The sequence below is a fragment of the Eschrichtius robustus genome, chromosome 4 (assembly GCF_028021215.1).
Source record: "Eschrichtius robustus isolate mEscRob2 chromosome 4, mEscRob2.pri, whole genome shotgun sequence".
NCBI lineage: Eukaryota > Metazoa > Chordata > Mammalia > Artiodactyla > Eschrichtiidae > Eschrichtius > Eschrichtius robustus.
In genome coordinates this window covers 31,571,018-31,596,078 of record NC_090827.1, presented here as the reverse complement: position 1 = coordinate 31,596,078, position 25,061 = coordinate 31,571,018, and the positions used below count along the sequence as shown (strand labels likewise).

The 25,061-nt window shown below is 42.0% G+C and overlaps 1 long non-coding RNA gene across 1 annotated transcript; it reads left to right on the top strand.

The window, feature by feature from the left end:
- The first annotated feature begins 231 nt into the window (after positions 1–231).
- On the top strand, positions 232–24,532 carry LOC137763614 (uncharacterized). The gene is made up of 3 exons (XR_011073822.1): positions 232–486; positions 15,400–15,494; positions 24,095–24,532. It is a non-coding gene; the product is annotated as an uncharacterized lncRNA (long non-coding RNA).
- Positions 24,533–25,061: the final 529 nt, after the last annotated feature.

The window sequence follows — 25,061 nt, the reverse complement described above, 5'->3', positions numbered from 1 at the left end:
CACTGTCAGCCTCGGACAACGGTCCCGGAGGGCTCCCCGAAAAGCGAAAACCTAACGCGGAGGCGGCTCACCCTGGGGACAAGGGCGAGAGGACCGCAGCCGGCGGCCCCGCCCCTCGAGGCCCTCGCGGAGCCTCCATTGGCCAACCCACTGACGTAAGCCTCGCGTCACGTGAGGCCGCCGTCCAATGGCTGAGCGCACTCCGCCGGGCCGGTGGCTGGCGCGGGGGACACACGGAGGTGTGGCGGAGCGCACCGTGGCGGCAGGGTCGTGGGTCGCAGGCGGCGGTGTGTGTGCGCCGCCCTCCCTGACGCCTCACCCCGAATCCCCCTGCGCCTGCAGGCCGGCGCGATGCGGCGCCGCTTCTGGGGCATGTTCAGCTGCCCGTGCGCCGGCGCCGATGCGTTTGGGGCCTTGGCTGCCGCCTCCGCCAAGCTGGCCGTGGGCAGTGACGTGGAGCCGGAGCACGGCTGTGGCGGCCGGCAGGTGGGGCTGGGTGGAGGAGGGGCGCTGTGGGGCTGCTGGGCTCCAGGGTGGAGCAGGGCTGGGGGCGCCAGGGCCGCCTCACACCCGGTGGTCCTTTTGGTCCCCTCGGCTGCCGGGCTCTACAGACAGCGGGGGCAGGAGAGCATCTCTGCCCTGGAAGTCACACCTGTCGACTCAAAAATATTTTTACAGCCTGAAAGTTGAACGTTTTATTTGGCAGGAATTTTTAGGACTTCAAGCTGGGAGGCAGCACGTCAAGTAACCCTGAGAGAACTGCTCCGTGAGCCAGCACATACAGGACTTTTGCGACAAAGGGCAGGTAGTCTGAATGTCAAAAGATTGTTGTTAGTTAAAGAAAGACAGATACGTCAGGTTAAGGAATTGAGCGCTTTTGTATGTATGGGAAGGTGCAAGAGTCTGGGCGGCTCGCTGGAATCATTCCTTTGATATGCACCTCAGCTCTCTGGGCCAGTATCCTGTGTTTTCACATCCTGAGATTCCTCAGGGCTCACCTTTGTGAGTGGCTGCAGTCTGATGGCTGCTAGATGGCAGGTATTCTTTTCCTTCCTGAGGTCCCTCAGGGTTCGCCAGCTCACCATGAGGCGGCTGACGACTGACATCTTTTGTTTATTGATATGGCAGGCAATACTCCATTTATCAGTTCCTCCTCTTGGTCTGAAATTCGACCAACATTTGGGAGACGTTTCATGACCAATTTTTGTCCCATGGCGCCAGGAGGCTCATCCCAGATCAGGCGAAAATTCGTGTTGAGATGCCACTCCAGGGGCTAATTTCTGGGTTAGGCCCTGTTGATAAAGATTCTCTGGATCCTCTGTCTTACTAGTCTATTATGATCCAGGAGATATTTTCCCTTGTTGCTCGTTCCCATACCTAGAATCACACTATTACAGTTATTCTATGTAGAGTTACAAATGTGATTTATTTCCTCACGATGTTTAGCCATCAATTTTGTTGGAGGCCTGGTTACACACTGAGTACTGTAAGAGACAGCAAAATAGACAGGGCATAAGTAACGTAGGTAGTAACACTGACAAGGTCGTAGTGCAACAGGGAGACAAATCATAAACAATTTGGAAACAAAGAACAAATTAAAACAATGATTAGTATAACTAGTTGAAATCCAGTTGTATTGGGCTGGCCAAAAAGTTCGTTCGGTTTTAAGTTTAAAGACTTTTTTCTTTTTTTTTTTAACATTGAGCACTTACTTTGTGCCAGACTCTCTTTTTCTAAATTAATTAATTTATTTATTTATTTTGGCTGCGCCATGTCTTAGTTGCGGCACACGGGATCTTCGTTGAGGCATGTGGGATCTTTAGTTGCAGCATATGGGATCTTTTAGTTGCAGCACGCAGACTTCTTAGTTGCGGCATGCATGCGGGATCTAGTTTCCCGACCAGGGATCGAACCCGGGCCCCCTGCTTTGGGAGCTCGGAGTCTTACCCACTGGACCACCAGGAAAGTCCCAAGACATGTTTTTCATTTTCACAAAGAACTTTACTGGACAACGTATTCACTGGCCGAACGAACTTTTTGGCCAACCCAATAATAAACCATCAAGTCCACAGGAGAGCCAGCTGGAGAAGCCAAATTCTGGAAGGATCAAGTAGAGAGAAAAAGATAAATGTTTCATCTTTGTTTACAAAGGTATGCTTTATCAACTTGTAGGTTATAGCATAAGAGAAAAGGTTTTTCTGGAAAACAAAGTTCGTTCAGTCCCATGTAATTAATTCCTGTTGATCTGGATGAAGTAATCAGGTTTTCCATTAGAGTTTTGTCATTTGTTACCCAGTTCAGTGGTATTATGTAAAGGCTATCAGAAACTTATATTTGTTTAAAAGTTCTTTTTATGAGTCTTCTTGAAAATCTTCATTTTGTAAAAGCATCAGTGTGAAATAATGATTGTCTATAAAGGACAAAACTTAAAATTTGAGCATGGTTAAAGATTTGAGTACAATGCAATTATCAGGAAACTTGGATATTTCTGTGACATATAACATTTTAGAATAACTAGAATTATGGCTGATAACATTATATTAGATGTTAGGAATTTCATATAAATTTTGGAATAGCTATATTAATAACATCTATCCATACACTATAACCTAAGGTTCATCTCCAATCACTTGACAATGTTTTGAAGTAAGTTAACATACCAAATAAACTTAATTAGTGTAACATTCATCTCTGAGCTGTCTCAGGATGCTCCTTAAAGCATCCCACAGTCAGTTGGAGGCTAAAAGAGACTTAGATTTTGATATTTGGGAAGTTTGTTAAAAATATCAAAAAGGTTTTAAAACACAACAGGATCATAGGTCTCTATGAAACAATACTTATTCATTTAACCAAAGTCACAAAAAGATTTAAAAAAAATACAGATCACTTAAGGTCACAGAACCTCACTCAATCTGTTATCAAAAAGGAAAACTCTAAGAAACTTTGTTTAGCTTCCAGTCTTGTACTAGCTTACTTAACAAAATCCATTTACTTAATTAACTCCAATCTAAATTTAGTTAATCCTAACCATGCACAGAATTTTTTTCCTCAATAAAATGTAATTCCATTCCTCATAACTAAAAACACACATTCTGCTTTCCTACTGTGTACTGAAATGTTTCTGTTTTATTCCTATTAGCTTTAATTACGTGTTTAAATTAGAATCCGCAACTTTTTTTTTTAATTTAAATTCCCCTCGTGAGTAATAACATCTTATGACTCTTATATAAGCATATTATACACTTATTGGCCATTTTGATACCCTCTTTTGTGAAAGAGGATCTTTCAAATCTATTGTCCTTTCTTCTTTTTCTTTTTTTTTTTTTTTTGGCTGCCGTGGGTCTTCGTTGCTGCGTGCGGGCTTTCTCTAGTTGTGGCGAGCAGGGGCTACTCTTCATTGCGGTGTGCGGGCTTCTCATTGCCTTGGCTTCTCTTGTTGCATAGCATGGGCTCTAGGTGCGCGGGCTCAGTAGTTGTGGTACACGGGCCCTAGAGTGCGCGGGCTTCAGTAGTTGTGGCTCATGGGCTGTAGAGCACAGGCTCAGTAGTTGTGGTGCACGGGCTTAGTTGCTCTGTGGCATGTGGGATCTTCCCGGGCCAGGGATCGAACATGTGTCCCCTGCATTGGCAAGCGGATTCTTAACCACTGTGCCACGAGAGAAGTCCAGAGTCCTCAACTCTTAAAAACCTTAATATCTAGTGAAAGTTAAGAAGTAAGCAATTACGATGGTTTTTTACATTAGCATTCATTACGGTGTACATAAATACCAGTGGTAATTTCTAAAAACATTTGGTTTTTTTATGGAGAACATCTCAGGGTGGCACCAAACACTTTTATTAATAGTCCTAAATATCTTTAGTTTTTCTATTTAGTAATTGATGTCTCAGTATCTTATGTTTTTGGAAATTGTCTAGCTATTCAATAAACTTGCATCTTAAATTAGCACAACTCTAGAACTTTACCAAATATCTGGAAAGATCATTTTAAGTAGACGTTTATAAAATATAATTATTTGTCAAGAGTTTACCCAAAGCTTTTATATCTTTTACATCTAAAGTCTCATCATATCAAGTTATTTTCCTTGCAACAGATATAATAAGTCTTATTTGACTTCTGTTAAACCTAGGTACAATAGTGTCATAGTTAATGTTGATGACTCTAAAGACATGTCTATATTAATTAGTTCAACAAACAAACTTTAATACCAGGTATCAAGTTCATATTGAATATTTCCCAATTCATGTGAACCTGAAAGTCATTTTGGCCGATTTCTTTATATTTAATTTGTAAGTGCTTTCTTTTAAATTAAATAGAGCTCTTTATAAATTCAATTTTGATAATACTTTCCAGAGGTAGAGATATCTCATATGTATAATGTATACACAAGACATATAATATAAATAGGCAAAACTAGAGATCTCATGGCTTCACTTCAAAACTTAGTTGTGAATCAGGTATTACAATGTAAACATACGAGTTTACAAAGAACAGTTGGAATACATTAAAGTTGCTTGCTCAGATGACTAAGGCTTTACTATTTGTAAAGTTTGGCTGAGGGAGCATTCTTAGCAGTTTGAATTTTAAAACTGCCACTTTTGTAGCAGAAACTAGTTGCGGCACCCCCATTATGTTAGCCCTTATTCAGCCCTCATTCTTTCCACCCATTCAACTGGTCTCCTGTAGATGTTTTTTTCCCCCCTTCTCTTACTTGCTTGATTGCACTCTGAAAATGATTGCCCGCTAGCTAAAGCTGTACTATGCAGCTGATGTTTACTTCTCCAAGACAGCACTCCCTAACACTCCTTTCCTTTGTGAGCATTTTTCATTCCAGAAAGAAGGTCACAGAATGATAACCCCGTGTACCACCAGAACCTGTTCCAGAACCACCTGACCCCAGCCCTAATGATCTCAATGTCTCCAGGAGGAAAGAAGAATGCAATACTAGATCAGCTCCGATTTTATGTACAGCCCTATTTTCCACCCTGAAACTATAAGACCCCTTCCTATTTCCCAGGAAGGGGGGCACAGTCTTGAGGGTGTTAGCCTGCTGTGGCCCCCTTTGCCTGGAAAAGTAAGAAAGCTACTCTCTTCTACTCCTCCAAAACTGTGTCTCCGTGTTGCTATTCAGCACTGGCGAACAGAGGCCGGGTTTCTGACAACACTTTTGCAATTTTTTTTTTCTTTCTTGGTTTCAGGCCTTGCCTGATTGGGCTAACTAGGCTCAGTCTCAGGTCCTTGTGGCCTGTATGTACATTTCAGGTTTGTAGAGATTTGCAAGAGAGACAGTCGCTTTTAGTTCCCTAAAGAACAGGTCTGTCACCTAAAGGATACTAAAAGATTGATTTGTCCAACTATATATTATATCAGTGAGAAGATTTCTAACTAAACTGAAGTTTACGAGTTCTGTGTTCTAGAACTTTAGAGTTTAATTTATCATGCCTTCAAAGGCTTGTATATGGCATTCAGCAGAGACCTTCTTTCTGAGTTTACAAGTTTAAACCCAAAGAAAAATCACTGTTTTTATTTTTTTAGCCCTTGAATGTTAGTTCCCAGTTTTTACTTATTTGTATGGCTCAGGTAACCCTATTGATTTCCTTTAGTATGTTCAATTAATATTTTCCAAGGTGCATATTTATATGCCTTGTCTTATACCACACAGGGGAAGCATTCCCCAGTGAAACATGCCTACCCCACAATATAATTAAAAGAGATGTAACCATCTTATATAAAGCCCATTTAAATATACCAATTTTATACACTTTCATCTCAATTCTGTCAACTTTTTTACCTTGAACTTTAGCTTTCATTAGGATCCAATCAACGAGTTTTGATCTTATAGGAGGAGTTCTAGAAGTTTTTCTTCTTTTTGTTCCCTGTCCATTTTATCTATTTTAATATAAAAGCTCTGGGATCCCCAGAAGGGGGGTTGAGCCAGGGAACTCAGGCTCTTTGGCCAAACTGTTGCCCCAAATAATTGCTGGTTAGGTATCTCAGTGCAAAAAAAATCTTTTCAGCCCTTTAAATATATATATATATTTAATATATATAAAAATATATAATATATATTAAATATGTATATATTATATATATTTTAAACTGAGGTAAATAGAGTGGACCTTTTTGGCTTTTAATGTTGAGGACGAGTAGGGAGTCCCTTTTGGCCCATTTAACCGTAGTGTAATATCAAAACCTTATGTTTTAATCACATAAATGTCCATTTTATCCCATTTTTAATAACCATCTAAAGATTTCTTTATTCATTTAAGATAAGCCCTTTTTAAAAATTTCTTTCTTGTTGGAAAAACTATCTAGACTTTCCTTACAAATTTTTAAAATCTGTTAACATTAATTATTCTAATGCTTTTGTTAGCATCTGTAAGACCCATTGAGGGGAAGCAAAGACCACAAATTAAGCTTCCCAAACTGGTTTTTCTTTGTTTTAAAATAAAGAAGTTCTTAGATTAGCCAGTAGATATGTTTCTTTTTTCCACCTTTAGTTTGATTTTTGTTTTTATAGGTATCAATAAAACAGCTGTTTACAATGAGAGAGCTCTAGGTTCACCAATTTATTAGTTTCTCCAATGTAAAAGAATCCATCACTTGGCTGATCTCCGGGAGACGGCAGTGAGCGGTGGCGTGAAGCGAGATCTTAGTTCCCTGCCCAGGAATTGGACCTGGGCAGCCTGGATGGAAACCAGGAATCCTAGCCGCTAGTGCACCAGGGGCTAGAGGCTAGAAACAAGGTTCCCCTGTCTCTTGCCCTCATTGAAAAATGCATTTCTCAAGGAGGCAAAAACTGTAGAAACAGGTACAAAGTTTATTATTAGAGACATGGTGCAACAAGTGGGAGAGCACACAGAGAAACAGTTTGTTTAGTTAAGACAGAAGCGAGGCAGAGATACACACCAGGAGAGAAAACCTGTGGGCATCCCCCCTCATGAGGAGGAATGCAGTATAGAGGTGGTTGAATCATTTCTATAGGGCAGTTCTTCTGGGTCTTTGTTCACCTTTGGCCAATTATCTGGTATCTTTTTCCACGCCTGACCTGCCCTAGGACCTCCCCAACACGTGTGCACAACTTTTTTCACAGATGGATCCCAGCCCACAGGCCTATGGGGGTCCTTGGCATCACCTATTTTGGGGTGGTGCCCCCTCCTTTCTGACCCCCAAGAAGCCCCCAAGGTGCAGTGTCTCCCTCGCCCCAAGGACGGGAAACACGTGACCTCTTTATCTTTTACTCAAACAGGGTTTAGCCCCTCTCTGTCCCTGCCGTGACTGTTATCTTAAAGTGTCCACAGGAAACAAAGTCCAGCTATTTACCCTGTTCCTGTTGTAATTTCTCTCAAAGTGCAAACAGGAGGCTGGTTGTAAATATCTAGCCTAGGGCTCACCTACCTCCTTCCTCAGGAAGTGTAAATAGGAGGCTAGTTGTAAATGCCTAGCCTGGAGCCCATCAATCTCCTGCCTCATGGCCATTAATAAAACATATATATTAGTAGTGATTCAAACCAATACTACACAAGAGGCTTCCCCGTAAGAGTGGAGGAGGATGTCACCTAAGTAAAATCCAGAGAGTTTACTCTCAAAAGTAGCGTAGCAGAGGTCAAGTTTTCAAAACAAGTACATACACATTTACACACACACAACATCCTAGGAAGATCAGGTAGAACATTTACATCTCAAAGACATAGGAAGAGAAATGCAAGTTCCCCCCTAGATGGCCTTTGTTTAAAATCAGAATTCTGAAAAGATATTTTTACCAAGCTGGCTTTTTAAACTTAATTTAAATTAACTGTGTACACAATAAAAGAGCCCCCTCGTTTTTAGGGCGAGATTTCCTTTAATTTCCAATTAAGTAAGTACTTGTATTTTTGTACATACATAAACCTGGCTGGTGTATTTGTTGGAGGCTGGCAACCTGTTGTTCCTCTTTTGTTGTTTTGAAAGCTTTATTTCCCATTCTGAGGTTGATTTGTCAAAATAAAATTGCTAGTGAGGATCGTGTGGTGGGCCAACGTGCTGCTTGAGAGCTTAACTCCTCTAGGTTTTGCCCCAGAGCTGTTTCAGCCCCCTCTTACGTGTCTCGGGTTCTCCCAGTGGCATATAAGACTACCGCGGGTGCTGAGATCATGGAATGGCCAGTTCTTATTCATGTCCCCAGTTGAGCAGGTTGTTAATTAAATGAGTGGGTTTCCCTATAGGGACAAATGCACGGCACGAGGTCTTGCCTCCACTGCTCCTGCAACTTTTTCAGTCGCCTTGATCTCAGGTGGCCTCAGCCTGCAGCGGCTTAAAGCAGGATTTCGGTTCCCAGCCAGAGATTGAGGTCAGGTCGTGGCAGTGAGAGCTCTGAATCCTAGCCACCAGACCACCAGGGACCAGTGGTCAGCGACAAGGCCCTGGCCCTGCTGCTTTGCAGAAAAGAATTCCCACAAAGACATAAAGGAGTGAAACAAGTAAAGTGTTTATTAGGAGAAAAAAAAGAGTAGAGTACATGTGGATAGACACACGGGTGGACTCAGAGTCATGCCCGCGTGGTAGTTTAAATCACATACATGGGACATTTCTTCTGGGTTTCCTTTGACCAATCATTTTGATTTGCCTGGTTCAGAGTCCATATTTGGTATATCTCAGGATCCTCCCATGTGTGTGCAGGCATCTCTTAGCCAAGATGAATTCCACCGAAGAGGCCTATGGGTAGCTGGCATCACTTACTGTGCGGTGGCACCCCGTCCCTTTTTGATCTCCAAGGAGCATTCTAGTTGGGAAGGTTTCCTTGACTTCAGGAATGAGACATATGCGGTGTCTTATTTTCTATCTGGGCAGGGCCCAGCCTCCTCTCAATTGTCCTGCTATTCTCGTCTTGGAGTATAGGTCCACAGGGAATGAATCCCAATTGCTTACCCTGGGGGGACCCATCTACCTCCTGCCTCAGCCTGAGAAAGCTGTTGCCAGCCAGGAGGAAAGAGTCCTTTCTTTGGAGCTCAGAAGCTCTCATAAGATTTCAGTTTTATTTCGACAAGCTCTATTAAGGTAGCCAATTCAAGGAAAAATGACAGGCCAGTCTTCTCCCTAATTACTCAGTCCAGTCCCACCTTACTCAGTGTTTAACTGAGCAAAGTCTTCCCAGTCTTTAAACTGATGATAAACCACTCAGTATCTAAACTGAGTCTTCCCAGTGCCTTTCACTGAGGATAAGCCGCTCAGGGTCTAAACTGAGCAAAAGCTTCCCAGCCTTCGACTGAGGATAACCCAGGTGCCTCTTCTTGAAACTGAGTTGGCTCTTCATTGCGGTGCATGGGCTTCTCATCGTGGTGGCTTCTCTTTTTGCAGAGCAGGGGCTCTAGGCACGTGGGCTTCAGTAGTTGTGGCACGCAGGCTCAGTAGTTGTGGCTTGCGGGCACTAGAGCACAGGGTCAGTAGTTGTGGCGCACGGGCTTAGTTGCTCTGCGGCATGTGGGATCTTCCTGGACCAGGGCTCGAACCCGTGTCCCCTACACTGGCAGGCGGATTCTTAACCCCTGCGCCACCAGGGAAGTCCCTTAATTTCTTCTTTTCTTCAGCCATTCACAGGTGGGCAGGGTCAGATTGTCTCCCTGTGAGCTGAACAAAGGCATTTTAGTTTAACATTCAGGCAGAGGGGCAGGGTTCCCTGAGGCAGGCCATTGTGTATGATTATAATAACAAAAGCAACAAAAAGCAAAGGTTAAATTCAAAGAAATAAATCCAACAGGGGGTCAGATTTTGCTCTTCCCTGTTACATTTCTATTTTTAAAATGTTAATTTAGTAAAGTCACAAGTATAATAAAAATCCATACATTTGCAATCCTGAGACGATATTTATAAAAATGCTACCCTGTATTTTTCTTTGCACAAGGTTCTTTACTCGGCAGACAAAGCACAAACTGATTCTCATGGTTTTGATATACACGGATTGCAATATGTAAATATATGGAGATATATTTAGGAGTAAGAAAACTAAGAAGTAGGAATGTGTGTGTGTATACATAGCGTTAGAAATACTTTAGAAATATTGGATCACAACTGGTCATTTCAAAATTGTGGATGAATTACTGACTAAGGAAACTTACAGATTTGTAATGTGAATTTATTTTGTCTACATTACATTGAATTGATTTATTTCATATCTCCTGAGTCATGGTTTGAGATGCTCCCCATGCAGATCCTATCTTGTTTAGTTGCCTGTTAATCATGAAAAACCCAGTTTATGTTTATTTGTCCAAAACTCATGAACCATTGCTTTTATGATATTCTCAGGCACTTTAAGAATGCTTTTCATTAAATGTACTAGTGTTCAGAAATTAATTTGAAGATGAGGGTAATTCCACAGGGAGAATATTATGTTGATTTTGTTTAATTAATAGTTCATTACTTTCTTCTTAATTAGAGAGGAACGGTAAGACAACTTTTCTTCAGTTATTGTTTCTTCCAATTCTTATAAGTGACATTATCAAAATTATCCACTTTACTGTGACAATTTGAGCAGATGAAAACCTGGAGAATTCCTAAGTCAAGGGGCTGTTTAGGCGTTTATGTGGAGTGAACAAACACACATGACAGTGATGGATGTATAGTAGATACTGTATAATTAGGAGAAAAATATTCCAATTGAGTAATGCTGTAGCATGAGGTAAGAGACAGAAAATGGATTAAATGTAGAACTGCATAAATTCTGCATGTGGAGAGAGGATACCTGTTCTCTGGTTGCACAACTGACACTCTGATTTTAGGAGAAAAAAATCTAATTTCCTAATTATTTCCAGTTTTTTTATTTAACCTCATTGTCATCCTTGCTACATATGAATCACAGTCATCGTCCTTCTTTGCCTTTGTTATGGACACAGGGTTCTCACTGCTCTCCTCACCTACAGTCACCCATGCAGGCCCTGGTAGTTTCTGATGTGTACTTTCAATTTCTTTCTAAAACAATGAGAAATTTAAGTGACAAATTTGAGGTCACATAAGATTCAAGTGCAACATAAATTATATCTACTTTAAAAGAGTGACCTTTGGGCTTCCCTGGTGGCTCAATGGTTGAGAATCTGCCTGCCAATGCAGGGGACATGGGTTCGAGCCCTGGTCTGGGAAGATCCCACATGCCGCGGAGCAACTGGGCCCGTGAGCCACAACTACTGAGCCTGCGCGTCTAGACTTGTGCTCCGCAGCAAGAGAGGCCGCGATAGTGAGAGGCCCGCGCACCGCGATGAAGAGTGGCCCCGCTTGCTGCAACTAGAGAAAGCCCTTGCACAGAAACGAAGACCCAACACAGCCAAAAATAAATACATAAATAAATAAATAATAAAAATAAAGGAATTCCTTTAAAAAAAAAAAAAAAAGAGTGACCTTCCAGGGAAGCTAACCCATGGGTGGCAGGGACCTTTCTCACTTTCTCTTAACAGAGTGATGGCCTTGTCAAGAGTTCTGGGTTCTGTACCAGCATCACTTAGTTGTGTGAGAAGTTCACCAGTCAGAGGCAGTGAGCATTTCTTTTTCAAATGGTTTATTTAGTTTCTAGGCTAGAAGTTCCCAAGTTTTTCACAGCCCATATTGTCTTTTTACCCATCTTGACTGAAGTGGAAGGAGGATTTTTTTTCAGTTGGGGTAATTGATACGATGGAGTTGAGTAGCAAGTTATGCTCACATTTAACACTGGTATAAATGAAATATAGTAATGTGTCATTTTCTGTAGCTAGTAGTTTATTTTCAGCTATACCAAGAATGGACTAATGCATATGTACGGAAAAGAAGATGTATGTTTGGTGCTATGTACACAGGGAACAGGTAGATGCTCATAGCTGATAAAATGGCTGTGAAAACTTATAAGATACCTCTCATTTTTCACTTCTTTCTGGCATTGTCTACATGCAGGCATTGGGCACATTTTTGTTCTCTCATAATTCCAATATGGTTGCCCAACTATCAAGCTTCAAAGCATGTTCCATGTGAATATGATAGGACATAGAGGTTTTTTTGTTTTTTGTTTTTAATTTTATTTATTTATTTATTTATGGCTGTGTTGGGTCTTCGTTTCTGTGTGAGGGCTTTCTCTAGTTGCGGCAAGCAGGGGCCACTGTTCGTCGCGATGTGCGGGCCTCTAACTATCGCGGCCTCTCTTGTTGCGGAGCACAGGCTCCAGACGCGCAGGCTCAGCAATTGTGGCTCACGGGCCTAGTTGCTCCGCGGCATGTGGGATCTTCCCAGACCAGGGCTCAAACCCATGTCCCCTGCATTGGCAGGCAGATTCTCAACAACTGCGCCACCAGGGAAGCCCCGACATAGAAGTTTTGATTCAAAGCCACTCCTTTTTGCTTTGGGGAACACAATCCTCCCCTGATCTTCTCTTTCCATACCATTGGTCAGAATTCTATCACATGGCCACTCTAAGGAAATGCACAAGCAAACATTTGAGAAGATAGTTGTGAATGGCTGATGTTACCTGAACTCTTTTACAGAGCCTGACCCAAAGGATATTACAAATGGCTAAAATGTTTGAATTCAGGATTGTGTGGCTGGTGCCCAAAGGAGGGCTTTGTAGGGGACTTTGGCTTCATTTGGGCCAGTTCCCTTTCTCTGTTGTGTGTGAGTCCTGACATCTCCCCTTGAAGGGCCATCAACTGACAGGAGAAGTTATGATGATATTGATGATGATGACGATGACTTGCATTTCTTTGAACTTGTTAAGAATAAAATAGTTTCTAGTATAATTGTCCCAGAAAACTGTGTTTATGTTAAAGTGCTTTTTGTTTTATTTTATAAAATAGGCAGGGAAGTCACTAAATGGGTTAAAAGAATATGAACTCTGGAAGTGAAGTTTCTGTTGGGCGGGCTTAGGAAAGACAGTGAGGGAAATACCCCAGAGACAGGCAGAGCAGTGCAGGGAGCCGGCTCCTTCCCCAGCCCCGCCCAGATCCACCCCCGCAGGAGGCGGAGTTCAGGCCAGTCCCCACCCTGGGTCCCCCCCTCACTGCACAGGTTACAGGAGATCAATGTTGGGTTGGCTGCTCCTCCCACGTCTCAGCAGAAGATGCTCATATTTTGCTGAAACCCAAAAGCAGGTATGTGAGAGCAAAGACCTGTATGTTTTAGAGTTTTTTTTTTTTAATTGAAGTGTAGCTGATTTACAATGTCGTCTTAATTTCTGTTTGGAGGCTTAATTTCTCATTAAATCCTGCACTTCGTGAGCCATCCCATCCAGCACCCTGCTTTCCATTCCTGTAGATCCAGTATTTGGTCAAGTTCAAAAATGTAAATAAACATGTATGTTGTGAAATGATTACCACATTCAAGCTAGTTAACATATCTGTCATCTCGTTATTTGCATCTTTTTCTGGTGAGAACACTTCAAATACACTCTCTTAGCAAATCTCAAGTATAATATACCCTATAACTGACTGTTTCACCAGGCTGTACTTAGAGCTCCAGACTTCATTCATCCTGCATAACTGAATTTTTGTACCATTTCACCAACATTTCCCATCTCCCCCCAGCAAGTTCCAGAAAGTCAAGATTCGGCTCTGTCTTATGAGTTGGTCTTTAGTAGATTCCACGTATAATTGAGATAATACAGTATCTTCCTTTCTGTGTTGGCTTGTTCCACTTAGCATAATGTCCTTCAGGTTCACTCATGTTGTCCCAAATGGAAGGATGTGCTTTTTTTAAAAGGCTGAAAAATATTCATTTGTATATATCACATTTTCTTTATCTATTTATGCTACACACCAGGGAAACAATAATAGGACTGTACCTCAAATTTCCAGATGCCTAAATTAAATACAAAAATAAAATAAAAATTGGTAATATCAAATTTTAGTGAGAATGGGGAGGAATTAAAATTACCATGTATTGCTGATGGGAGTATAAAAAATACATCCAGTTAGGAAAACTGATTGGCTTTTACTTGTAAACTTAAAACTTCACCATATTTGAGAAAAAAGTGAAAATATATATAAAACAATGAAAACTCTCTGAACTTCTAAGATACCCTTCCTTTCTATATTCCCCCAGCCATCTATAGGTAGCTTCTAATGTAGGCAAACATTTTTTAAAACATCAATGATAGGGCTTCCCTGGTGGCGCAGTGGTTGAGAATCTGCCTGCCAATGCAGGGGACACGGGTTCGAGCCCTGGCCTGGGAAGATCCCACATGCCGCGGAGGAACTAGGCCTGTGAGCCACAATACTGAGCCTGCGCTCTAGAGCCTGCAAGCCACAACTACTGAGCCTGTGTGCCACAACTACTGAAGCCTGCGTGCCTAGAACCTGTGCTCCGCAACAAGAGAAGCCACTGCAATTAGAAGGCCGCGCACCGCAACAAAGAGTAACCCCTGCTCGCCGCAACTAGAGAAAACCCACGCGCAGCAAGGAAGACCCAACGCAGCCAAAAATAAATTAAAAAATAAATAAATAAAATAAAATAATTTTTAAAAATACACAAGAGTATAGGACATGAGAGTTATACGTAGTTTTAAATTGCTTAACCCTGTTCATATGATTAGATTCATGTTTTTTGGTTTGCTTTTTGGTTTGTCTTCGTTTTTGCCAGACTCTCCCAGCAATGATGGGTCCTGTGTGCATTGGTCAGCTGATATCAATTTGTCCCATTATATCTGATGTTAATTTTGTTCACTTGATTCAGGGGCTATCTGCCAGATTCCTCGACTGAAAAGTTAATAATTTTCCAATTATCCTTAATAGGGACTTGGAGGGATTTACCCAGAGATGTGCATAAACCACATTCGCATTTCATGTGAATACTCTCCCTGTCTACTTCATTTCCCATTACGTGTAGATTGCTTTGGAAAATGAAGGCTCTCACCTTTGTTCAGGCTTTTGTTAGTATATGTTCTGTAAATTTCCTTTTAATTCCATTGTCATTTCACAGTTATTGTTTATTACATTTTGTATCTCCAGGAAAAGAAAATGAGTCCTATAGTATATATTCAGGTCTCCTCAAATGCTATAATATAATCAGCACAAATGAATAATGAAATCATTTTGAGGAAATAGGGGTTTGTTGATGAAAAAAAGAAAATCTTCATGATGTTTCATCTTGTCCTCATTTCTTGAGTTGATCTGCATCTTTCACTCTAAATCAGTGATCATTTTATCAATAGATATTTAAAATGAAATAAGATATTTTTGCCCACATCTTAAAGTTGGATATCTGTTCCTTATTTTTGATTGAGTAGTACTTGGAAGTAGAGTTAAGGATCTGAAATTAGAAATGCTTCCTAAGTGTTTTAAAGGGGCTGTCAGGAAACTATTTGGTGAAATAATTTTCTATAACTTATAGTGTCCTCTCTTCTATGCTGAACACAGGACAGGATTGGAAATTGTAGAATCCCTGGGATGAGTCATGTTCCTTTTTTTAATAAACAGGTCTTGCTGTCTCTAAGCTGAACCTGGTCACCTTTTTGGGACAAAGGAAAGAGCCCTGAGATGTGAAGAAAAGGAGACAACAGTCACACACCCAGGTAGGTGCGATGAATGAAGCAGATAGCACAGGGGTGATGTCCAAAGGTGAAGGAGGAAGCTGGGCTTTAAAATGTTGTTTGGGAAGCTCTGCTTCAATGGAAATTATTTTGAGAAGCCTAGGTGGTTATGTCTCTTGCTGTCACAGGGGTACCTCTCCTGCTCCACTCGTATCATGCTCCGAAATCCTCTAAGGATTTTCCTTTTGCTCCAGTGATCTTCCATGGCAATCAGAGTGAGAGCCAAAGGCCTCCCCATGGCCAGTGAGGGTCTGTATGTTCTTCCATTGCTTATGGGGGCCTGGGAAAATCTGTGCACATACAGAGTTCTCTTAGGAAGTTTATGTGAGTTTCTCCTCCCTTATCTCTGGAGGCACTTGTCTCCTAGAGACACCTACACATTCCACTACAACACTGGGAACGTGAGATTCAAGTCTATGTAGAGCAGGTTTCCCCATGGACCAGACCCTGTACTAGGTCCTCAGAAATGAACCTGGGAGCCTCACAGTGTTTACCTTGGTCTCACGATAGAATACCCTGGGCCACTTCATTAAGATAGCATTGATCTTGGGCCCCGCCAAAGACTAATTGACAGACTCTGTGGGGGTGGGACACAGGGGATGGCAGTTCTAAATAATACATGAATGATCCCAAAGGGGAGTCAAGGCTGAAAATGACTTTGGTGAACATTGCTCATCAGAATTTCCTGTCTCTACAAATCACTTACGGATCCCTTTAAAAACAGACACTGGGGCCGCCCACTCAGATATTATGACTCTCCAAGTCTGGATGAAGGTCATGAATTTGCAGTTTGAGCGACCACTGAAGTTGCTTCCCCCAGACCTCATTTCCAGCAGCATTAATCTAGAGAAATCAAGAACAGCGCCTGAGTGCCGTATACACAACCACCCTATCTGAACACAGATACTCCTTGTTCCCAGTGAAGACCACTGACAACTTCTGAAAAGATGACATTCTCTGCTCACCACTTGCAAACTGAGCGGGGAGTAGAGGAAGCAGTGGGGTCTGAACAAGACTGTTATGCGGAAACAACATTTATTCGTTCTTGAAAGGAATGTGTCATGAGGACCTACTGCACGCTCACAGGTATGAGAGGACACACTGTGTTCAAGACACTGTGCCAAGATCCTCACGTTATGAGAAGTGATTGTAATCTTCTGGGAACTGGGTATTCTATGTTCATCTTTCCCAGGACGATTTAGATGTCGGGCTTGCCTTTCTGGGAGTAGAGATTATCGTCTCTTCTCATTCATTATCCAGATGATAAAGATAAAATCCACCCACCAAATTTCATGTCCTTTGCTCTCCTTTTCTGAGTCTGAGCATCAGAAGTTGTGAATGCCAGATCCATTCACGAATGTGGCAGAGTCTCCAGGAACTCTGGTCTCTGAGCTGCTCTGAAAAGGATGACAAAGGAATGCGGGCAGAGCCATGGCAGGACTTTTTTTTTTGGTTGTTTAAATGGTCATTTTAAACGGAATCTGAATTGACATTTCCTATTAAGCTCTGCAAGTGTGATTTTGGAAGAGGGCCTATATTCTGGGTGGAAATTCTGGAGCGGCAGAGCTGTGCCCGCAATGTTAAGCCTGAAGTATGTGACGGGAATCTGCGGCATCAGATGGGCTGCTCGAGAGGTGGGACTGAGGGGTGCCTTTTGCGTTTATATTACTCAGGGCGATTCTGGGTGGCCAGTGCCTGATTCCAGACTGCTCTTGGGTCACATGCATTGTTAGAAGTACTAGAGTCAAGTCCTTATGAGTTTCCCCTGCGTTCCCTGTGTGTGCCTGCGTGAAAGTTTGGGTTAAAGAAAAGGCAAAAAAGGGAAGGGTGGTCAAAAACCCAGGGGTGGATGTCGCTGGTGGTCTAGTGGTTAAGACTCCTCGCTTCCACTGTAGGGAGCCGGGTTCGATCCCCGGTCGGGGAAGTTCCGCGTGCCGTGCGGTGCAGCCAAAACAACAAACAGAACAACAACAACAGCACAACCCCCTGGGGGGTCACAGCACAGGGCAGAGGGAGAACTGGTCTGTGCTACACACTGTGGTACCAGCTTGCCTGGAGTGCGAACTGAGGTGTGTGGGCTTCATCAAAATGGGATTCAAGACTGGCGATCTTGAGCCCCTGGCCGGTGAAGGCGGGAGCCTGTGACCGGGTGTTTTGGCCCTGGGAGGGGCTGGGGTGTGCCCGAAGTCCTCTGTGCGCCGCTCAGCACGTGGGGGCAGACTCTGACAGCGCAGGCACTGTGGTGTTGCTATCAGGGGGCAGCCTGGTCAAGTGAGGGCCTAGCTGTGCTGGTGTGCAGCCGACATGAGTGAGCGCGGGCAGGGAGAGGTGGGGAGTGGCTTCACACCGAGCCCTCCGGCCGCGCTGCACCCGAGTGAGTTGTTCAGGGACTAGATGAGGAAAGTGCTCAAAATGAAATGGGGCGCTGGTGTTAAAATATTAATTTATGCACATTCCAGTTTTCCGGGGTTAATCTGAGCGCACCTCTATTCAGTTCCAGCAGCCTCAAATCAAAGGTGGTTAGCAGCAATTTATCTGCAGAAACTAGGGGAGAGGCTTTTCTAGAGAAGACACCCAATCAAAGCAAGGATAATAGTTGGTGGTATCTTAACCAGTCATCCTGGTGTTGGAAAGCCTCGTTGGCTGTGTGTGGTTGATTGCTCTTAATTCATTTTCTCAGATTAATGTGCCTCGACTCTGGATTAAGTTTTGCTTCAATAGGCCACCAAAGCATGAGAGTCACCTCAGCCTAATGGCCTCCTTGTTTAATTACTTTAACACTGGAGATGCAGTAGGTGGGGTATTATACTTTCCATCCATTTGCAAGGCAATTTAGCAACTGTCCACCTAATGTAGAAATGCACAGCCATGTTGGTGCAACAATCTCATGTCCCAGAACCACCCAGATTAGCCACATGTGTAGAAATCAAAGATCCACATTCTGTGATAGCAGGAGAAAAATACATGCAGCCATGTACATGCATAACTAGGGAGTGTTTCAGTAAAGCCATTTTACTCGTAATTACCATGGAACATGATGTTGTGTGTTTGGGAATGCGGGAAATCCATTTCTACTTGTGTGAGAATATCACCTTCATATGTCATTGGTTAAGGGAAGCGATTTGATTGAGAGAAAGTTTGATTTGACAATATGTATGTCAATATTGAACCATGTACATAATATTTTACTGTTGGTGTACATGCAGATGTGTATTATACAATCTCAAATGTAGTTTTTTACACATGGAAATTGCATAGCAAGGAGGATATACTTGGAACTGATGATGTTACATCTGGAGATAAAATTTTATTGCTTCTGGGGGGTGGTTAATGAATTGGCATTTTTACTTGATTTTATTGTTTAAATATTTTATGATTTCATATTTTATAATGTTTATTATTTCATAATTAAATCTGTTCCTATGCCTAGTAGTTTTCTATCACTGTTATAACGTATGACCACACAATTAGTAGTTTCAAAAACACTCTACACTTCATAAGTTAGAAATCCAGTGGTCTTGGCTGGTCTTTCTGTTTAGGGTCTTACAAGGTCAAATATCAGGGTTTCATGAGGCATAGGATCTTATCTGCAGCTTCCAGGGGCGAATCCACTTCCAGGACCATTCAGGTGCTAGGCAGAATCCATTTCATTCCAGTGGTGTCCATGTCACCCCTCCCTGGTCACACTTGCATCCGGTGTCCCTAAAGGAGAGAAGAAATATTGTGTCATTGCTTTACTCATTTGTTTCTCTAATTCTTTACTGTATGTTCAGTTGAAGGGATCATCGCAAGTATTTTATGTGAATAAGGTTATTACCTCAAGGTCTCAAACTAGAAACTGTTCACAATCAGGTTATGATTTGAATGCAAATCATGGAATTAGTGAATAGGAGAAAAAATTAGTGACCCTCAATCCACCCACTGCAACTACCATCACCCCACCTCCATCCCTTGACTCCATCATTCTCTGTTCCTTGTTGTGACCTCAATCTCTCCACCTGTGTGACCTTTAGATATCTCTAGAACTAATTCTTCCCCTTCTGGGCTTCTTTATTGCCCTCCCACGTCCATCCTGTGTATTTTAGACCTCCATCCCCATGAAAACTCTCTCCCCCAGGATGCCAGGCTCTCAGCCCAACCTTCCTTCTCTTTATTGCTCCCAAGCCTTTTATCCTTCGTATCCTCCTTCTCCCTTGCCCTTTATCCCCCCCTCATTCCAATGACTTCAGCCCATATCTCGTGTCCTGTATGTCTAATGCCCTCAGATGATCCAGTCATCAGTTATCAAATGTCCTTATTTTCCTCATGACCCTGCAGCCATTTCCCCCAACCCTGTAATTCCCGACTCTGCAATTTCCTCTGCAATTTTCTGGAATAGTTTGAGAAGAATAGGTGTTAACTCTTCTCTAAACGTTTGGCAGAATTCATTTGTGACGCCATCTGCTCCTGGACTTTTGTTCATTGGAAATTCTTTTTTTTTTTTTTATAACTGATTCAATTTGATTACTGGTAATTATATTTTCTATTTCTTCCTCATTCGGTCTTGGGAGATTGTACATTTCTAGGAATTTGTCCATTTCTTATAGGTTGTCCATTTTATTAGCATATAATTGTTCATAGCAGTCACATTCTCATTGGTACTTCTGTGGTGTCAGTTGTACCTTCCTCTTTTTCATATCTTATTTTATTGATTTGGGCCCTCTCTCTCTTTTTTTGTTCTTTTTGATGAGTCTGGCCAAATTTTGTTTATCTTTTCAAAGAACCAGCTCTTAGTTTCATTGGTCTTTTCTATTGATTTTTTTTTAAATAGACACGAACATTTGTTTTTAATTAATTAATTAATTTTTATTTTTGGCTGTGTTGGTCTTCGTTGCTGCATGCGGGCTTTCTTTAGTTGTGCCTAGCGGGGGCTATTCTTCATTGCGGTGCACGGGCTTCTCATTGTGGTGGCTTTTCTTGTTGTGGAGCACGGGCTTTAGGTGCACAGGCTCAGTAGCTGTGGTTCATGTGCTCTAGAGCGTAGGCTCAGTAGTTGTGGCACACGGGCTTAGTTGCTCCGCAGCATGTGGGATCTTCCTGGACCAGGGCTCGAATCTGTGTCTCCTGCACTGGCAGGCGGATTCTTAACCACTGCGGCACCAGGGAAGCCCTCTATTGATTTTTGGTCTCTATTTTACTTATTTCTGTTCTAATCTTTATGATTTTTAAAAAAATTTTTACTAACTGAGCTTTGTTCTTCTTTTTCTAGCTCCTTTGGGTGTAAGATAAGGTTGTACAGTTGAGATTTCTCTTGTTTCCTATGATAAGTTTGTATCACTGTAAACTTCTCCTTTAGGGCTGCTTTTGTTGCACCCTGTAGATACGGATTGTGTTTTCACTTTCATTTGTCTCTAGGTATTTTTTTTCTTCCTCTTTGATTTCTTCGGTGATCCATTGGTTGTTTAGTAGCATATTGTTTAACCTCCACGTGTTTGTGGTTTTATTGCAGTTATTTTCTTATAGTCAGTTTGTAGTTTCATAGCACTGTGTTTGGAAAATATACTTGATATGATTTCAGTTTTCTTAAACTTACTGAGGGTTGTTTTGAGGCCTAGTATGTGATCTATCCTGGAGAAAGTTCCATATGCACTTGAAAAGGAAGTGTATTCTGATGCTTTTGGAAGGAATATGCCATATACGTATATATCCATCCATCTGGTCTAAAGTGTCATTTAAGGCCAGAGTTTCCTTATTGATTTTCTGTCTGGATGACCTGTTCTTTGTTATAAGTGGGGTTTTAAAGTTCCCTACTTTTATTGTGTTACTGTCAATTTCTTTCTTTATGTCAGTTAATATTTGCTTTATGTGTTTATGTGCTCCTATATTGGGTGCATAAATGCTTACAGTTGTTATATCTTCTTCTTGGATTGATCACTTGATCATTATGTAGTGTCCTTCTTTGTCTCTTGTAACAGTCCTTATTTTAAATCTAATTTGTCTGTATGTTCCCTAGCGGTCCAGTGGTTAGGACTCGGCTTTCACTGCCGTGGCCTGGGTTCAACCCCTGGTCGGGGAACTAAGATCCCACAAGCTGCGCAGCCAAAAAAAAAAGGCTCTTTTAACAATCACTAAAATCTTGAAGACATTGGTATGTGGAGCATGAAACACTTATTGGGGTATACTAAAAGATTTGAAAAACTAAAAATGGAACTACCGTATGTATGACCCAGTGATTCCACTCCTGGGTGTATATCCCAAAATACCCCCAAACACTGTTTCAAAAAGATGTACCCCGGTGTTCATAGCAGCACTATTTACAATTGCCATGATATAAGAGCAACCTCAGTGTCCATGAACAGATGAATGGATAAAGAAGATGTGTTGTGTGTATGTATATATATATACATACACACATACACACAGTAAGTCCCCTACGTACAAACCTTCAAGTTTCAAAGATGCGAACGTGCATCTGGTTTCAGAAAGGAACCAGAACCTGTGCCGTCAACGTCAGGAGTGAGTGAAATTGCAGTTTGCCCTCCGTCTCCTGTTGCTGACGATCTTTCAGCTCTACTATCTCCCACCTCCTCTCCCTCCTCCAGTCCATAACTCTTCTTGCCTCTTCACTTGATGCCAACCCCTGTATGCCAGCTGTTGTACTGTACTACAGTACTTTCCAAGGTACTGTACTGTAAGATTAAAAACGTTTTATTTTTTGTGGTTGTTTTTTATGTGTTTGTGTGAAAAGTATTATAAACCTATTACAGTACAGTACTATATAGCTATTGTGTTAGTTGTGTACCTAGGCTAACTTTGCTGGACTTACAAACAAATTGGACTTACGAATGTGCTCTCAGAACAGAATTTGTTTGTATGTAGGGGCTTACTATATACACAACACCATGCTACTCAGCTATGAAAAAATAAAATTTTGCCATTTGCAGCAACATGGATGGACTTGGAGGACATTATGCTAAGTGAAATCAGTCAGAGAAAGGAAAATACTGTATGATATCATTTATATGTGGAATCTAAAAAATACAACAAACTAGTGAATATAACGAAAAAGAAGTAAGCTCACAGATATGGAGAACAAACTAGTGGTGACCAGTGGGGAGGTGAGAGGGGCACTGTAGAGGTTGGGGAGAGGGAGGTAGAAACTCTTGGGTGTAGGACAGGCTCAAGGATGTATTGTACAACATGGGGAAAATAGCCAGTATTTTATAATGAATGTAAATGGAAAGTAATCTTTAAAAATTATATTAAAAATTTAAAAATTTTTAAAAATAAAGTTTTTAAAAGATTCAGTATTCTCAAAGAATACTGGAAAAGTAGATAGGCATTTCTCTAATTTTTACCTTAATGAATGCACTTTAAAGATGTGAGAAAGTATAAATATGTGACGGTGGTGGGGGGAGAACAAACTGTGGCACCACAGTTTATAACACACACACATAGACACACATGCAATCAACAAAAGATTCTGATCTGTTGATTCAGTTATAAGGTGCTTTATTAACATAGATCACAACGTCCCTTGTGAATCATCAAATATGCATTCATGGCATCATTTTCAAAGGCTTCTGTCCATTCCCAACACAAAATGTTAATCCACCCTCCACTGCTGCCTTTGATTTGTTTTCAGAGATTTGTTCTCAATCTGTGATGAAAACAACTCCGTGCTCTGAATCTTTTGGGGTATGGAGTCTCAGCTCCCCTGAGGACAGGTGGTCACGCCCTGCTCCCGAGTACTCCTGCTGGGCAGGTGGGCCCTGAGAGGAGAGGGGGCTAAAGGACCTGAGGACTAAGGGTATCTTTGGGTAGATTGCTAAGGGCCACCCCTCACACAACCCTAAACCCACCATGTGATTCCCACCAACCCAGCAGCATGTCCCCTAGGCAACAGCAAGGCCACACCTATTCCAGAAGGAGCTCAGCCCCTAGGAATCAGTCCCAGGGAACCTGCACTTCTGGAAGTTCTTACCCCAAACATTCATGCTACTCAGTGGTCTCAGGTGTGCTATGCCAGATAGCTCTAGCTCAGTGCTACTGAATACGGGTCTGACAGAGTAATATTGGCCCCAACAAAAAGCTTGTTAAAGATGCCATTTCATGAGCCTCACAGGAGAATCATAATTAAGAGTGGGGCCTGGGTTCCCCCCAAATTTGTAAGCACTTTAAAGCTTTGGAAGAAAAGTTTGCTCCGTGGCTCCCATGCAGTTTCTCATTAGTATTACATGATGAGTATTTAGCAATAACCTCACCTGTGCCCTCCCACAGAGTCTGTTGATCTGGGTGGGAGCATCTGCGTTGTTTTAACTCCAGGTGATTCTAAGGTTAGGCCCGGTTTAAGCACGAGGGCTGCTTGGGTACCTTGATGAGAGTTGCTTCCAGTCTTTGGTCCTTTTGCCCTTGGGGAGGCATCGGCGTCTGCTCTACATGGGGTTGGAAGGAGCGGGGCGGTGTAGCCCACTTGCTCTAGGCTGTAGCAGAGTTTCTGGGCATCTGTGTGAGGGGAGAGCACGTGTAGACAGGAAACAAAAAGCTCACACTTTGGTCTCCACGCAGGAGCTCATTGTTCCTGAATCTCTCTTTTTCTAAAGGTTGGCATTTCAGCGTTTCAAGGTCTTTTGCCTGCGGGTATGGTGGGAACAGGTGAAGGAGCTGTGCTGATGCCGTTGAAGGCATATTCTCAAGATGCTGATGTGATTCCTCAACATGATATCAATGAGAAAATGACCAAGAGCAGGAGGAAGAAGAGGACGAAATGGCAGTTTCTCAGGTAAATGTCCTGTCCTGGGTCAGAGGCTGTGTCTGCTTTTCCTCCTGAAATGTCATGGATTGAGAACCTGCAAACCTTTCGTTTTCTACTTCTGATGGTCCTCCCTTGCAAGGTTGTTTTCAACTACTTGTTTTTTCCTTCTTATGATAGTCAAAGTCAGCTCTTCAGAATATTTCTCCCCTGTTTTCCAGAGCCTTTTCCCCATTGTCTGCATCCAGGCTCCCTATAGAGCACAGAGAATTCTCACCATGAACTAATGACCTTCAACTATCGAAATTCCTATTCCTTTTGTGAAAGATCAACATGGGAAGGCATTAGTATCCAAAATTCCCTGATGTTGAGATATTAGTGAAGAAGGGGAAATGGAATGATTAATGTACATCTGAATGCAACATCAACTTATCACAACAGGATTAAGAAAATGCACTTTTAAATGGGATGGCATTAGTGGTCCAGATAACTCAAAGTTCTGAAAAAAAAAGTAATTAGGAGAGATTTGCTCTGTATATTGATAGGAAAGACTATTTAAATACGGCATTAGAGTCAGAAAGCATGGGAGGTATATGTGGACTGAAATTTGCATAAAACTGACATTTTTTCATGTTAGTTTCAGATTATGTTTTTCTTATGTATTTCACCTAGAATACCACAGCAGTGATAATGTGTCTTGTGTGCTTCAGTCACCTGATAATCATTTGTCCCATTACACCTGATGTTCACTGGTTCAGGTGCTTTCTGCAAGATTCCTTTGCAATGAAGCTCGTATATTTCTTGTATCTTTAGTAAGG